The following is a 16,956-nucleotide window of genomic DNA, read 5'->3' as shown; positions in this document are numbered from 1 at the left end:
AAAAACAACAACTCAAATACCTCAGCTGAAACATGACTTTGGATATACAGACCTAAGCACCACCTTGTTCATCAAAATCCCCCATACTGCAGTTATTCCTTTGTTTACTTTTGGAGTCAGAACAAAGTGACAGACGAGGTCCACTGAAGACTAGATAACTGTTCTGGCAGACACGTTGCCAATGTCAAGAAACAAGTCCAAAACCACCCAGAAATTAGCTAGGACCCTGTGTCATTATTCTGATTTCCTTCAGCTGTCAAAATAGAAATATTTCTCTCAATGCCCCCCCACCCACCTGCACTCCTTCTACACTTTGCCTCAATGGCATTTCCCCCCACCCCTTCCCCAAATCATCTATAGTGCACTCACAACTGCACAACACCAACCGCTGGTTACAGGTCAAAAAATAAGTCAAAAGCAAAGCGTCTGCTCCAGAGCCTACCTGCATCCCATAAGCAGCAACCCAACCCTGACCTGGGTGGCTCTCAGAGGAGGAGACTGAATGAATGAACTAAATTTAGAAAGGGTAGGGCCCCAGGGGATCTGTTTTGGCTAATGCTGTCTACAGCAGGCCCACAACCAGCATCTCCAGTCACAGACATAAATACACAGATTTTCTAGAAGTTGAAAAAGGGAACAAATGGCCTTTAATTAAGACTGCCCCCAAAATGTTAACCTCATCTTCACCTGGCATTGTATCTTTATAACAACTGGTTGAAACAAGTAGTTCAAAACTGCAAATAGAAATTTCCTAAAACCCTAGTAAGACTGTGTACTTTACAAATTTTTAATTTCCACCATGACCAATAGTAAAATTCAACAAACAGTACTCATTAGCACATGAACACTTCTATGTGTCTTTAAGCCTGAAAAGAGAAGCTAACGCAGTGGTTCTAAAGAGGTGACAATTTTCGTCCCCAAAGACATCTTACAATGTCTGGAGATATTGTTTGTCACAACTGGAGGATGGGATGACCTACTGGGATCTAGTGGATAGAGGGACCAGGGATGCTATTTTGAGTATACATATACCAACCAACAAAATAAAATATCACTAATTTAATAAATAGCTTATATTTTTAGGAAAAGAAAATCTCCTTTTCATTTCAAAAGGCTCTAAAAAAAATTTTGAGGCTAATATTTTACCCAAACAGATGTTCCTCTCCCAAAGAGAAGCCAGGCAGCTAACGTAGTTTACAAATAGGGTAAAATATACTATTTACCCACATAATTTGAACAAATAAAGCTTTTCACTACTGCTAATTATACAGTTCACAGCAGCATTTAGTGGAATCATGGAATTCTGGAGATACTACTTCTGTATAAATGTAGAATCTGTTGCTGTTCAGTACTCTGTTCCGAAGATTAAAACCTTAAATGAAAACTTGTCTTTTCTTTTGAGCCTATCTTTAAGGATTACTTTCCACCAGACACATTAGGGACTCAAAAGAGATTAAAATGATTTGTTAGTCTTCTTATAAAAGAACAATATTTTACACACAGTAAAATTAGGTTGAAAATTGAAAACACAAAGACTTCAGTTTTCCCCAGCTCTGGAAACACCTTTAACTGTTAAGCCTGTGTTGCTTTGCTCTTTCCCTGCCTCCAGCACAGATGAGGGCCTTTAATCTCCTGGTTTCTCTTATTTGAAGAGCTTTAGACACCAACTCAGGATAATATGTTCATCTTATTCTCAAATCCTTATATTTATCTAGCACAAATAATCAGCACTATAACACAGAGGAGTGATAGAGCAGAGTTAGGGGTACCATCTTTTTTAAAAGATTCCTAATTCCAACTCCCCCAAGTCCTAAATTTGGCTTGGTGATACAAAAGTCTTCTTATAAAAACAAAGAGTCTCACTTTGGCTGGCAGCTTCCTTTTTACAAGTGTCAAATACTTTTTAATGGGTAGTAGGGAAGGGGAATATGGGCACATGAATACTACAAAAGCGTTTTTAAGAAATTATATCTACGTGGGGTGCCTGGGTGGCTCAGTCGGTTGAGCATCTGACTCTTGATTTTGGCTCAGGTCGTGATCGCACCAACCGTGAGATCGAGCCCCACATGGGGCTCTATGCTGACCGTGCAGATCCTGCTTGAGATTCTTTCTCGTTTTCTCTCTGCGCCTCCCCTGCTCACACGCACACTCTCACTCTCTCTTTCAAAATAAAGAAAGAAAGAGATTACAAGTAATGTGTTAAAAAGTGATGAGGCACAAATGCAAATTCCTCACTCAGCAGTGATTTACCAAGTCTAGGCCATAGTGAATGCAATGAGTGATCTGTTTAATACCAAAGAAGGCTGATCCTTCCAGAAATAGTTTACAGAAGTATCTATAAGGGTGCTTAGTCTTACTTTCAACTACCAGGTTGTTAAATGTTGTCATATGAAACAACTACTTCAGCAATTATGGAAGAACATCGTTTTTAATATCCAATTTGTAGCTACCGTAATATATGACTTTACTTTTGTATTCAACACATCACTCCCCTTTGCCATCAGCGATGTTTCCAAACAAGGTGTGTGAAAGAAAAAAGGAAAAGAAAAAGTCATCCCAATTCTGGGCAAGCTTTTACGACAGCCACAGACATTTTAGTAAACACCTCTTCCTTCCAAGTCCTCCCTCAAATCTTACATGGCATGGGTACACAAATACAAGAGTACTACAACAGCCTTAAAATACATCTAAAATGCCCACATCATTCCTTTAAATTCAACAGTTATTTCCAAGATCCTCTGTCGACACACCTTAGAAATTGCAATGCAGTCATATGTTTTCTACAAATAAACTCACCCTATCTCCCTATCTTCACCCCTACCAGCACCCACCATCCCCACTCTGATTCCCAGAATAGCAATTCATTGACTCCAAACATCATCCAAACACCTGTAGGCAGGGCAGCTGCAAAAACAGAAACACAGCAATCACTGTACTCCTACATAATCAATTCTAAAAAGATAACAGCATTATCAAGCAAATAATATCCCACAGCAGGCCCATATATCAAATTACCCAATAATTAAAAGGTTCTTTAAAAGAAATATGACCCAACTACTTAAGACAGAGGGAAAAACAAAACAGACCACTAGGTACTTGGTGCTCAAAAGAAAGACGGGACAAGTAGCCCCAAGGAGGCATAATCACTTGCAAAACAATAAAATCAGCCAAAAATAATGCCTGGAAGCTCAGGCTGTTAAGATCTTTGCATCCAAGTGACTGAATGTGGCCCCTGTCTCACACGTGGCTCAGTGCCAAGTGGGAAGCAGAGGATTTTCTTTCCACACAAATGTAACCACTGGGTGGTCCGTTTAAAGAAACACTTCCTAAAAGAGAATTCATTCTCAGTTGTTCATCCTATAAAAACCATCACACCAAACTGTATACTAAGATGAAAAAAACTACCTCTACAGCCCAATAAGCTGCAAACCTTACTTTTTTCCTAGCTTTGAAACCTTATCAACCTCCTCTCTCCCATTCCCTAGGAGGAATTCTTAAAAATTACTAAAGTCAAACACATTATTTCTCGTAAACACAGAAGTGTTTTTTAAAATCTAAACTTATAAAAACATACAAAAATGTTTTAAACCAACCAAAATGAATAACTATTCATGATTTGCTGGAGATTTTTAAGAGTAGTACTGTGTGACCTACTCTTAAATAAGAAGGGGCTTAGTTTAATATAAAGTTAACTGGCTTTTCCTTTCAGAAAAGGGAAATTGTACCCTGTAACTATGTGCCATCTACCTAGAAACACGACTGCATTTACCATCATCTTCATGCAAAACAGACCAGAGTCAAGACCCAGTTTCTAAGAAACCAGCCTTGCTGCTAAGTAGCAACCAACAATGTTAAATCAGATCAAACTTCTGAGTTGTGGCTTTCAGTTCTACTCCCAAACAAAATAGCAATTATCCACCTAATTCTTGGCAATCCACTGCCTGGTGCCTCAGTTTCCCCAGACACTTTGTAGTAGGATATCTGACAAAGCTTCAGCTGTCGCAATCTGAGAGCTGAAACAATGAAAAATCCTGAGGCATTGTAACAGTTATTCAGTTTTTTGAAAAGAAAAGCATTCAATAAACGCAGTGTAAATCCATTCACTGAGCCTGGTACAACTCCTCTAATTTCCTTATGCTTCAATTTCCTCATTCCCAAAGAAAGCTGGGTTTAACTTGTCCACTAATCACTACCTCGGGGATACGGTATAATGATATGCTTTCAGCTCTGAGGTAAAGTGCTAAAAACAAAAGGCAGTATGACAGGTGCAGTGTATTTCACAGTGCCCTGACATAAAACTGTAAAATCTTTTTGGTCCAGATCATCACAAGCAGCCAGTGGTAAATGGAACTTGGTTCATAACCCTGTCTCATGACAGAAAACAATGTTGGATTAGTTCCACAAGTTTGAAAACCAAGTTTTACATTAACAATCTGAAAATTCAAAGGCAAACGACAAAAGCCACTATAATCAGGATGCTCACCAACCAAGTTATGTTTAATGACAACTTCAGGGGCACCTGGAGGGCTCAGTCAATTGAGCATCTGACTCTTGACTTTGACTCAGGTCATGATCTCGTGGTTCGTGAGTTCTAACCCTGCACTGGGCTCTGTGCTGACAGCATAGACCCTGCTTGGGGTTCTCTCTCTCTCCATCTCTCTCTGTCCCTTCCCTGCTGGCGTGCGTGTGCTTACTCTCTCTCTCTCTCTCTCAAAATAAATAATCTCAAAAAAAAGAAAAAAAAAGGACAGTTTTGGTGGTCAACTTTCATGTCTCAACATTTAAAGTATATGGCAGTACAGGCTAAAGGGCTTTCCACTCTAGTCATCAACCTTCCCTGTATTTACTTTCTAATTAAATCTCCAGAATGAGAAGAAATTCAAACTGCATACAATTTATTCTGTTTCTCTAATATTACAGCCAGAAGTAAAAGTCATTTTCCACACAAGTCATTCAAGAGTTCAAAAAATATTAGATTATGAACAGGCCTGAAATTATAGCACCAAATTACGTGTACCTTAAAAAGAGGTGCTCCAGGAATAATGTTGTTTTGGTTCAGTTCTGAGAGGTTATGTGGTTAGGAAACTCCTAGAAAATAAGAAACAATAATAATTTATTAGAGTAGATCATTTCTGAAAATGAAGATATATACTATTCAAGTTTTGGGGAAACCTAAAATTTACAAGTAGGGAAGTGTCTGAAAGCATGATGTCATGGCTTAAAGCAGCACAATGCAGAATTCAGGAAAGATACAACTGCCAACCGGGTAAAGAGTACTTTGTGGAGACATGACCACAAGAGAGCTGTGAATACCTCGAAACCAATTTTAAAGAAAGAAACTGGACATCATATACTGTCTGATCACACAAGCCTGATTTTTAAACTTATGGATTTTTTTAAACTACTGGCTAAATATTCTGTTCATAAATATTACCATATGCTTGATGATGCAAATACAATTGCATGGGAAACTTTACAAAAAGGCACTTTGTACATAAATATTCTTATATTAAACTGCACAATACAAAAAAGCACATTACCTCTAGTAAATCCAAACCATAATCGTTCTTTAGAACTGGATTTCAGGAGACATAAGAGTTTAATTCTCAAATTCTCAGGTCTGATTTAGCTACAGGTATCTTCCTTTTTAAAGGGTAGTACAGGTGTCCCTTGAACAACAAGAGGGTTAGGAGTGCCAATCCCCCACCCCACAGAGTGGAAAATTCAGGCTTTAACTTTTCACTCCCCGAAGACTTACTCACTAATAGCCTAACTGTTGACCAGAAGCTTTACCGACAACATAAACAGTTGAGTAACACATATTTTGTACGTTATATGTATTCTATACAGTATTCTTCCAACCAAGCTACAGAAAAGAAAATATTAATAAAATCATAAAGAGAAAATACATATACAATACTGTATTGTATTTTCAAAAAAATCCTCATATAAATGGACATACACAGCTCAAACCCGGGTTGCAGTCAGTAACAAAGAAAACTCCTTACCTTGAGATGCCTTTTGCATTTTTACAACATTAAGTAATTTCATTCATTTCAATTCCTCACTGCTATTGGGGCTTAACAGAGGATAGAAATAGCTGTTCACTGTCCAAAATTTCAGAAATAAAATAAATTCTCCTTTGTTTTACAGTATTTTAACAATTAAAGTTCCTTCTGTAAATAGTATACTATGCTAACAATTTAACAATCTAGAATCCTGTTGCTCCATAATCTCACCCATTCACAAGACTAGCATTAGTGGAAACTGAAAAAGGCCTCTGAGCAGCCCAAAGAGATAGCTAAGACCACCCTGGAGAGCTCATGCCTTTTACTCCTGGGGCCTTTGCCTTAGTTCAAGCCTATCTGTGCTGAATGAACCATTATGGTTAGGTTTGGGTATCTAAGTTTTCTAGCCCAACCCAGAAATTTAAAAAATTAGAATGAAATAAATAAATAAGACTGGAAAAAGGGAGCTGCTAGAATCAGACATCATGACAACAGTAAGAAACAATCACCAACAACTTTGCAACAAAGAAAAAAGGAGGAGGGGAGAGAAATATAGCAGCGTGCAACCATTTGGATTTCAGACATATTTACACAATACAAGGATAGCTGGCACTCATACACATTCACACTCCTGTGAGCAAACTCAGTTTTTGAAATCCCTCAACCATTTTCAAATGATAATCCCAAGCCACCATGATTGTTTCCAGTGTATCTACACAGCACTTACTCTCTCTAAGCAGTGGTAGAGAAGACAGACTGGGGGGTTAAGCCCAAATCTCTTTCTTTCCCACTCAAGCACACACACTAGAATGCAAAACAGTGAATTACATTCATTGCTTTATTCATTCAACAATTACTGAACACCTATTTGCAGGCAGTGTCCTAGGCACAAATAAGATACAGTCCCTGTCCTTGTGGAATTCACATTTGTACAGGAACAACCTTGAACCTAATACAAACTTAAATTAAGAATTCACAGTGGCATTTTAACTTGTAGTAACAAATCATTTATGATCACACATCACATCATAACTAAAGAAGATACATAAGAACACAAAGACCCCTTAGCTGCAAAATGCTGATTTAGGATAAGGGCAAACCAGCTAAGCACAGTGTTGTTTGGTATGGTGGAAGGAAACTCCTGGCTGGAAATCTGAGTTTGGGTCCCAACTCTGGTGCTCAGTTGGATGATAAATGCTTCATTTAATAGGGCAAGAGGCTTCAACCTTTTAATATATTAAATGGGGTTACCACCACCAATTTCATATGATAGTAAAATAATAACTGTGTGCTTCTTGGGTGGATTAACTGGTAATGTAGGTGAAATGCTTGTAAAGTATGATATTCCATGCCAGAGTTAGCTGTTAAACATCACTTTCTTAGGGTACACTGCAACTGATATTATAAAATGATGTTAAGTCACAGTCAAAACACATTATTGAGGCACCTGGGTGGCTCAGTGGGTTAGGCATCCAACTGTGGCTCAGGTCATGACCTCTCAACTGCGAGATCAAGCCCCACACTGGGCTCTGTGCTGACAGCAGCTCTGTGCCACTTCGAGTCCCCTATCCCCCTCTTTTTCTGCCCTTCCCCCACTCTCTCTCTAGCACATGCACTCTCTCTCCAAATAAAACATTTAAAAAAATATTTTAAAAAAGAAAAAAAATTAAGAAAAAAAAAAAGCAAAATTAGAAAGAACTTTATACCTCCCTCCAAAAAAAATTTATTCTTTTTTTATGTTTGGTGCTTAAACAGGTAAAGTCTGTTAACAGGAAAATCAGTACCCAGTAGTCATACTCTGAATGTTCCAGACTGTAAAGGTTCACTATACTAGAAACCAAAAGGAAACTATTTACCTAACTCTATTTGTCATCTAGGTGAAGGGTCACAGAGCTTCAATGAGCAAGTTGGTTAAATTGTGCAACAAAGAACATAAGCCTCCAGGCATAATCAGACTTATCACTACATATAAATTATCTTCTTTCTGACCGAGGAAAGGACTGCCTAGCATTCTGTACGAAATCACAATGCCATCAGCAGACAATGGCCCTGTTTGTATCAGGGTGGAATCTGCAAGAGTAGAAAATTCATGCCTCAGTTAATTTTAATCTATAGAAAGCACGGACTTCAAAAAGTAAAACTGTGAGAAAATCAGACAAGATCTAGTTAAATCAAAAAGTTTGTGCCTGAGGGGAGCCGATATAGATAATTTAAGAAGGAGCATGTGCTCACTTCATCCCCAGAGAAGACCCATTTCCAACACCTTTTCATGATTAATGAGACACACGTATGTCATTACAGACTACACGGTCACCTCAGTTGAGGTTAAAACACACAATGGAAACTCACACACCAACTCATAAAAACCCCAATCCAAACAACAGGTTTCATTTCACTGATGTAGCCTTTTAAAAACTAACCCTAAGAGAGGACTACCGCCAGGGTGGAGAACCAAAGAGGCTTCCTATTCAAGGAGATCAGCAATTCAAAGAAAATAAAAAAGAAACTGTTCGGGAGGCAGTTCAATACCAAACAGAAAGTTACATGAAATATTCCCAATACCATCAGTGAGGAAATGGATGTTAGAAATGGCTAGGAGGCAAAAAGGGCAACAGCCACCTCGCCCTATAAAGTTAATTGGAAGTTTAGTTAACTCATATCCAATAAAGTAGAATATTGTAATTTTAAAGATAATCATGTTCAGGGTGCCTGAGTGGCTCAGTCTGTTAAGCATCCGAACTCTTCATTTTGGCTCAGGTCATGATCTCACAGTTCAGTTTATGAGATGGAACGCCATACAGCTTGCATGGGATTCTCTCTCCCTCTCTGCCCCTCCCCTGCTCTCTCTCTCTCTCTCAAAATAAATAAACATGAAAAAAAAATAATGAAACTGATTTTCTTAACAACAACCTTATTTACAGTTCATAAATCATTTTTAGCAAACTTCATGAATGATTATAGCAATAATTTAGGGGAGAGCCTCCTACAGGTTCATGAAACCTCCTTCTCCCCGTTTACTTCTAAGTAGTTCCCCCAACTCCACAAACTCTGAATCACCTTAAAAGTTTTATTTAGTTTGACTGTATCAACCCATCACAGCAAACCAGGAAACCGTAAGTCTTCAAACTATTTCAAGGGAATGATGAATAGGGTTCATTTTAAAAATTGAGTATTACTGATACAGACTTTTTTTTCAAATTGGGTCTGATATTCTGGTAAACAAAAATCATCCTACCTATGGTAAAGCACTGGTGACACACAGAAAAAATTACCCTAAACAAAAAGCACCTGAGCATAATTAGAGACGAGGGATGGTTCAATGGATAGAGCTCAGGACCCCACTACAGTTACTTGGCCTCCTAGACAGGCCTCAGTATCCTCAGCCACTATGAACCTACGTCTGCAAAGACGTTTTCGAGTATCAGAAATATAACATAAAGCGCCTACTTCAACTCTTAGCACAAAGGAAGAGCCTGATGAACAGCAGCTTTTTATATTATTAGATAAATTCAATCTGACCCTTCAGATTCCTTTCCTGCATCAAGTAACCCTCATCCTGTAATTCTAACCTACCTAGCACATGGTTAAGAGCTCAATAAATAGTAGCAAGTATTATTATCCAGCAAATTTACTAATCCTGTCCTCAGCCACATAAACATCTATAAATATAAGCTTATAGCTACACACCACTTGTAAAAAACATTTTAAATGGGAACAGAGAACATGCTGACTAAAATCAACCCACTCACTGGGCAACCAGTTCTAAAGCTACATCAAATATAGAGACAATCTAATGAACAATCATTTTCATTTAAGGCAAAGACCCCAGGGCACTTAAGTAAATTTTTTTTAGACTTTGTAGTCTGGTAGACATAACAAAAATCTTCTAGAACAATTATGACCTCTGTATTACATTATAAAAAAATAGCCTCGTTTGGTTCCATTACTGTTATAAACTCACAAAATCATCACACTTCTTCCCCAAATTAGATTCCAGATTAAACAGAAGCAGATGGGCTACAAATTTAATATTTAGAAGACTAATTTTTAATCGAAAGCAAGTACTTTCTTCGATAGATTTTCCCACTTTTGCTTTCAGTAAATATACTTACTTTGGAGGAACCCCCTGAATATACTCCTTTGACAAATAAATGAACATGTGTAATTCCAGAAACTATAATAAAGTCTGTGGAGAATTTGTCTCTACCTTCTCTTATCCAGTGACATAAATTACTTTTACATCAACCTTATTCACTACTATGGGAATGTAAATATTTTAAAAATTAAGCTCTTTGCAGTTATTTCCCCCACTTTACCGTTTTTTTTAATAATAAATAATTTCCTTTGGTAAGATTTTCTAGTTTAGAGCAACAGATATCCAAGCCATCCATCTATTGGCATTTGTTACAATTAACACAGCTATATATTTGTAATCCTATTCTCCCTTTAGTAGGTGAGAACAAAGGATCTGGCCAACATTATTCAAACTTTGTAATACTTGATTTATAGATAAGCACACATTGGTGCAAAAATTCATTAAACATTTCTTCAAGAAAGCAAAAAGTTCTAGAGTCAAAGCAAAACTGGAAACAAATATCAACAAAGCTTTTAAAGTCCTAGGAACACCTTATAGAGCTGCCTCGATGTAAAATTAACTGTGGTGGGGGCACCTGGCTGGCTCAGTCAGCAAAGCATCCACCCTCTGGATTTCAGCTCAGGTCAAGATCTCACGGTCTTAAGACTGAGCCCCATGTCATGTCAGGCTCTGCTGACGGCACGAAGCCTGCTTAGGATTCTCTCTCTCCCTCTCTCTCTGCCCCTCCCCTGCTCACTCTCTCACTCTCTCTCTCTCTCTCAAAAATGAATTAAAAAAAAAAAAAAGAAATGTACTGAAAAATAAAATGGGGGGCACTTGGCTGGCTGAGTCAGAAGAGCATGTAACTCTTGTTCTCGGGGTCATGAGTTTGAGCCCCACGCTGGGTGCAGAGATTACTTAAACAAATAAAACTTTAAAAAATTCAAAAACAAAAACTTTTAAAAAAGAAAAATAAAATGAATTAACGAATTCAAAGAGACGCCGCAATTCTTTAAATGCTGTTGTATGTTTGAAAATGTTCATAATAGAATGTTGGGGAAAAATAAGGATAGTGAATAACATGTCTTCTAGTTCAATCTCTAACTTGTAAATTACACTTTTTGAAACAGCATAAATGTTAAGCCTTGATTTTAATGAGGTTTTATTTAAGGAAAAGCTCATTTAGAAAATTACACCAGAAGCATTTTAGCCACAAAGGTCTCGGTCACCAAAAGTTGAAAATTTAAAACAAGCTTTTATAGGTTTAGTGTGACGCAAAAGGTCTAGTGTGAAACAAAATCTGTCATAAACTTCTTTAAACACTTCTGAAGGCCCCAGAATCCCATTCCGAGAGAAAGAAAGCAACGCCAAAAGCTCTTGTTTGAGGGGGAAGAATTCACATTTCCACAAACCGAACAAGTCTGGGTCACTAAGTGTAACAGCAAATAAGATGATCCAGTTTGCAGAACCATAAAAACAAGGTCCCTGGAACTGACTTATGACATCCAACAAAAAGATGTCTTTTTCACGAAAGTTTCATTTTTATGCTGGTGAATTTCACTTTCACTCCATCCCCTAAGAGCAAGAGAAAGTTGCTCAATAAGCGGAGACCCACTCGGACTCCTATAGTAAGTATCTTCGTTGTCTTACTGAGAGGAGACTGGATACAGCAGCACAGTATAGGCCACCGTTTGAAGATTACACTCAGAATAATGTTAATGGGTTAGACTTCAGAGGTGGGGGGGGGGGGGGAGTTCTATGAGTCATGCTCATTTCCAAACTTAAAATAATCTGTATATAAATGGGTTTTCTGGCTGAATCTTAAAAGAGAGCAATTTAAGTCTGAACTGTATTTATGGTAACAATTCCAAATACTTAAAAGTTTTACTTTAAGCCTCCTGGGAAGCACTAAGCATTTTTTTAAAAATAAAGTACGTTTTGTGCCCTTTCTTAGATACCAAATTATTTTTTCCTAAGTTAATTTTAAGAGCTATTCATATCCCTCTCCATCTCTCAGACTGTAACAAGTAAAACCTAACATCCATTTTCACTACACCTGATCAAGCTCAAAAGTAAACATACACAATTGAAATTACGTTACAGGTCTAAAAACTGTGAAGTGTCCATGACCCCAGAAACTTGAAAATTAAGTAATGATTCCTTACTTACGCAATATTCCTGTCAACCTCCATTCTAGGAAAAAAATCTCTTTTCAGACAGGAAAGAAAAAACATGAGCATCTATGCTGTGAAATTCATTCATACTTACTAAAAATAATTCTACAACAGAGTTTGGAAAGCAAATACCCTTTGCTTAATTCTTAACCTGAGGTGACAGCAGCATATTTATACCACGGTAAAGAAACTTTGAAAGTTTCATTATGAATTATTAACTATAGTTTAACTATGACACAAAGTTATTCTCCATTAGAAGTGGTTTAACAGATAGGTCTCCACGAAAACGAAAATGGCTTTTCAATTATAGCCATTAATAGCTCAAGAACTGTTGCTTTTGTACACAAAGAAGCAAGGCAACATTTTGGACATGACTTTGAGTGGGAAAAGCACTGAACCAAGAGCTGATGTGGCAGCTCATTCTTTTTCTGCTGTATGATAATCATGTATAAACAAAGATGAGAAGTCCAATAAACAAAATGAGAACCAGGATTTCACTGAAAGTAAATTTTGTGACAGATTAACAGTCTGGGGCAATCTGGTAAAATTATATGATGTTTAGGATTTGTTTCAAAATAACCTAGTTTGGGGGAGGAGGTACTACATGAAACAATATGACCTTGGCTACAAGTTAATTATTGTCAAAGCTAAGTGACCAATACATGGGGATTCTCTATAGTTATCCAACTTTTGCATGTTTTCCGTAATAAAAAGTTGTTTAAAAAAAGTTATGGGGCGCCTGGGTGGCTCAGTCGGTTCAGCGTCCGACTTCAGCTCAGGTCATGATCTCACAGTTCACGAGTTGGAGCCCCGCATCGGGTTCTGTGCTGACAGCTCGGACCCTGGAGCCTGCTTTGGATTCTGTGTCTCCCTCTCTCTCTACCTCTCTGCCCCTCCCTCTCCTCCGCCCCCCCCCACCCCCCACCCCAGAACTCTGGCTCTCTCTCTCAAAAATAAAATAAACATAAAGTTATCAACTGCAATATTAAAATACCATTTTCCCAAAACTACAATTCAGATGTGGCAGAGGCATGCTTGTCGCACAGATTTCTCTCTTTCTCTTTTTCTTTTTTTTCTTGCTTCCTTCCTTCCTTTCCCTCTCTTTCTCTCTCTCTCTCTTTTAGGTAGGCTTCATGTCCAGCACAGAGCCCGTCGTGGGCCTTGGATTTACAACGCTGAGATCAAGACCTGAGCTGAAATCAAGAGTCCGATGCTTAGCTGACTGAGCCACCCAGGCACTCTGGTACAGCTGTTTCTTAGGTGTTTTTAAAGAGTCATCCAAACAAATATTTTACACCAGAAATGACTCTGTCAGAAAATTATAGGAAAATGTCAACGTCAGAGAGGCCACTTTGCATCACATGTTATTAAGAGACAGGTGTAAATCAAAACAATTTTGAATTCAGTAAGGAAATTTACTACCTAAAACAATCCTATGATACAGGAGATCATTCAGTAGAGCAAACACACACTCTCTGCTTTTTTGTAAATTTGAACCACTATGAGTTACATTTCCTTTAATGAAAGGTACACATTACAACTACATAAAGAATTAAAACAAACTCGGTATCTTTAAAGTTGCTGGTTTAAAAATCCCACCTGTCACCAGAAGGACATGCTCCCTCTACAATCCAACTGTATTTTTAGTTTTTACTTCAACAAGCGGCAATGTAATTTATATTTGGTAAGCACACAGACTCCTGAAAGGCCAAAATCAATCAAAAAGCCCGATTAACTCTCTTTCCACCACCCTCTGAACAATTAAAGCTACAAGCAGAAGGGAAGAGTGACCTTAAAAACGTCCCCACAGCCAGAGAACAGAGGCAGAACAGACTGAAGCACATATCTTCGCAGGAACAGAAGAAAACTTCCACACAAGCAATACTGCGACACGGAGATGGGGCAAGGGCTTAAAAGGAAAGTCGGCCAACAGGGACGGAGGGAATAAAAGCGAAGCTGCAGTGAAAAAAAAGTTACAAGTTAGAGATGCAGCGCAAGAAAAGACAGACATATTTTTTTCCAGCTTCATACACCGCCCCCTCCAGGGCCTGACACCGAGCAAATGATCCGGAAAGGGTTCCTGAACTCAAGGAAAGCTTCGGCCAGCAACTTTCCCAGAAATGAAATGACAACAAGAAGCCGGAGGATGGCAGGAAAAATGGACAGGTTGCTCACACTGAAGGAACTGATGAAATCTTGTAGTTGGCTCAGCGGAGGAGATGGAAATAACAGCATCTTTTACAGACTGCCTGCTTACAGAGTGTCCCAATTAAACGTACGCCCCTTTCAGATGTTAACAACCCAAAACAAAGCCCCGGCGCAGGCGGTGGGCACGCTCAAGCTTTCTGCCTCAAGGAAAACCTAGGTAGGTCAACTTATTTCCACTTTACCCATTAAGTTATACCTTAATGTCACGCTAATAAATTATGCAGACGGTTTATTGGGACACGCTGTGGGTCTGGCACTCTGATAAGCGCTTCACACGCCCCATTTCACGGAACCTTAACAGCGAGCGTTACGAGGCAGGAACCGCATTAGCCCCTTTTCCAACCAAGACACAAAGAGTTTAAGTGACTTGCTGAAAGCAGTAGCGCTGGGATTTGTACCCGTGTCAGGACACCCGGGCTGTGCTCGTATCCACTATGCTCCGGATCTGGCTGGGGAGATTTAGACGCTCAGGGACTTGAAGCGGGGAGCTCCCCCCGACCCTACCACCCCCCGCCCCAGGAATAACTTCGGCATCCCCGCGCGCGAGGAAGAATGGGGAAAGGCGGCGTGGCACCTGTTTCTGGCCCCAGCAAGGGGTGGAGGAGCTGGGGCGCCTTGGGTCCAGGCCGCGGGGCGCCCCGACGCGGGGGGCGCGGGAGGACCCGCCTCCTCCAGGAAGGCCCCGCGGGCGGGACAGAGGCCCGGGGAAGAAGCCAAGCGCGCGGGCCCGCCGAGGCCTAGGCCCCACCCGCCGCCTCCCTCCGTAGCCGCGGCGCCCGCGCGGGCCCCGCCAGGCCCGGCCGCCTCACCTGGCTGCTGCCCCGAGCTCGTCCCCCGGCCGGCGGTCCTGGGCGGCGGCGGCGGCGACGGGGGCGGCGAGGAGGGGAAGGAGGAAGGAAGAAGGGAGAGGAGGAAGGGAACGGCAGGAGGGAAGAGGCGGAGTGGCCGCGGAGAAGGCGGGCGCCGCCGGGCCGGGGGTCAGAGGAAAGGGGGAGCCGAGCCAGACGCGGCGGCCGCCGGCGCAAACGCTGAAGAGCCGCTCCGGCGCCCGCAGCCCGGCAGGAAGTGACGGGGGAGGGGCCTGCGCCCGCCCCCGGCCCCCGCCCGCCTCCATGCCCGGCCCCCCCCCCCCCCCCCCCGCCCCGAAGTTCGAACCACAAGTCCCGGCTGGCGCTGCGCCGGCGCCTGCCATCGCAAGGCACTTCGGGAGCCTGGTGGGCTGAGGCCTGGTCGGGCCTGCGTCGCGGCGGCCGGCCCTGGCTCCCGGGGCCTGCTGGGAGTTGTAGTCTGGGAATTGAGGGCTGCTCACTGGACCCGCAGCGAGGCTGGGCCGTCCTACTTAACTCCGCCCCGCTTCGTTCTTCCCGTTTTCCTCTGCGTCCTTTTTCGCCAGCCTCCGTTCCTTGTTTCTCTCCTTCTCTTAGTTCCTCCTTCCGTAAATGTTTATTAAACGCCTACTGCTGTGCAAGGTACTGCTCCAAGAGTTGAGAATATAGAGGTGAACACACAAAAATCCCTACCCTCATGGAGCTTACGTTCTATGAGGGTGAAGCACATAATAAATAACAATGAGTAACTTGTAGTGAGTGCCAGATTGTAACTTCTTTTACCCAGCTCTGGATAAACTAAGTGGCTTTTCTCATCACGCTCATATGGGGGCTGGGGGTGAGGGTTAATGGTGGGAAATTTTGGATATCTACAATCACACTCAGCAAAGAATAATGCACTCATTGTGAGAGGGCCAGGAAACAGGGAAAGAACTGCAGATGCCCAGGCCTCCTCTCTCCTCACTCTGGACTGCTTCCCCACTATTTAAAAATAGTTTATTTTCTCTCTCTGCCTGTCTTCTCAGTATCTTTCAATCTAACTACTGCTCAATCCTTCTAGCCAAGGCAATAGAGTTTAGTTTGCATAAATTCATGATATGAGGTTCTCTGGCTAAAGGGGCTTCTCCAAACATGGCTTTGGGACCTTGCCCTCACCACAGAGGACTCCTTTCTCTGGACCAGGCCTCCTTATTCTGCTTCTTGTAAAATGCAATAAGATTGAATTTCAGGACACCAAACAATCAAAATACTTTCACTGTCCATATAGTGCCGGTCCAAAACATTGATAAGCAACATTTAGATCTTGTCCAGTCCTCTGCTAGAGGAGAATTGTTTTCTCTAACCCTTAAGCAGTCTCCTAAGTATAGCTCACTTGGATAAAGGAGCAGACACAGAAGTGTTTCTCTGAACTCAAAGCTGAGGTCCCTGCACAATCAATCTCTTCAAAGATGTAAAGGTAGAAGAGGATGTTCTTACCCATTTTACTATCACCCATGGGGACCTAAGTGATGGGCGAATGACTTCCAGTCTCAGTTTATTTCCCTTCTTCCATATATTGAGAGGGAGATCCCGCTATTTTTTTTTTCTAATCCAGACTTTGGGTTTTATTCCACAACTTGGACCGTAATACAGCTGGACCTCAGTTTCCCTCTTAGTTAAGTAGG

The 16,956-nt window shown here is 40.8% G+C and overlaps 1 protein-coding gene across 7 annotated transcripts in view; it reads right to left on the bottom strand.

Annotated features, from left to right (window-relative positions):
* The window catches only part of STAU1 (staufen double-stranded RNA binding protein 1), a 54,844-nt gene extending 39,327 nt beyond the window's left edge, over positions 1–15,517 (bottom strand). For 2 of the 7 annotated variants that reach the window (XM_042980194.1, XM_042980197.1), the window contains exons 1-2: positions 15,275–15,516; positions 5,018–5,088 (exon numbers count right to left, since the gene is read on the bottom strand). The gene's annotated coding sequence lies outside the window, so the exon portion shown is untranslated. Of the gene's footprint in view, positions 1–5,017; positions 5,089–15,274 lie in introns of all 7 variants that reach the window. The other 5 variants (XM_042980195.1, XM_042980199.1, XM_042980198.1 and 2 more) reach the window with 5 other exon arrangements.
* Positions 15,518–16,956: the final 1,439 nt, after the last annotated feature.

The sequence above is a fragment of the Panthera tigris genome, chromosome A3, assembly GCF_018350195.1.
Source record: "Panthera tigris isolate Pti1 chromosome A3, P.tigris_Pti1_mat1.1, whole genome shotgun sequence".
NCBI lineage: Eukaryota > Metazoa > Chordata > Mammalia > Carnivora > Felidae > Panthera > Panthera tigris.
This window is presented reverse-complemented; position numbering and strand designations above follow the sequence as displayed.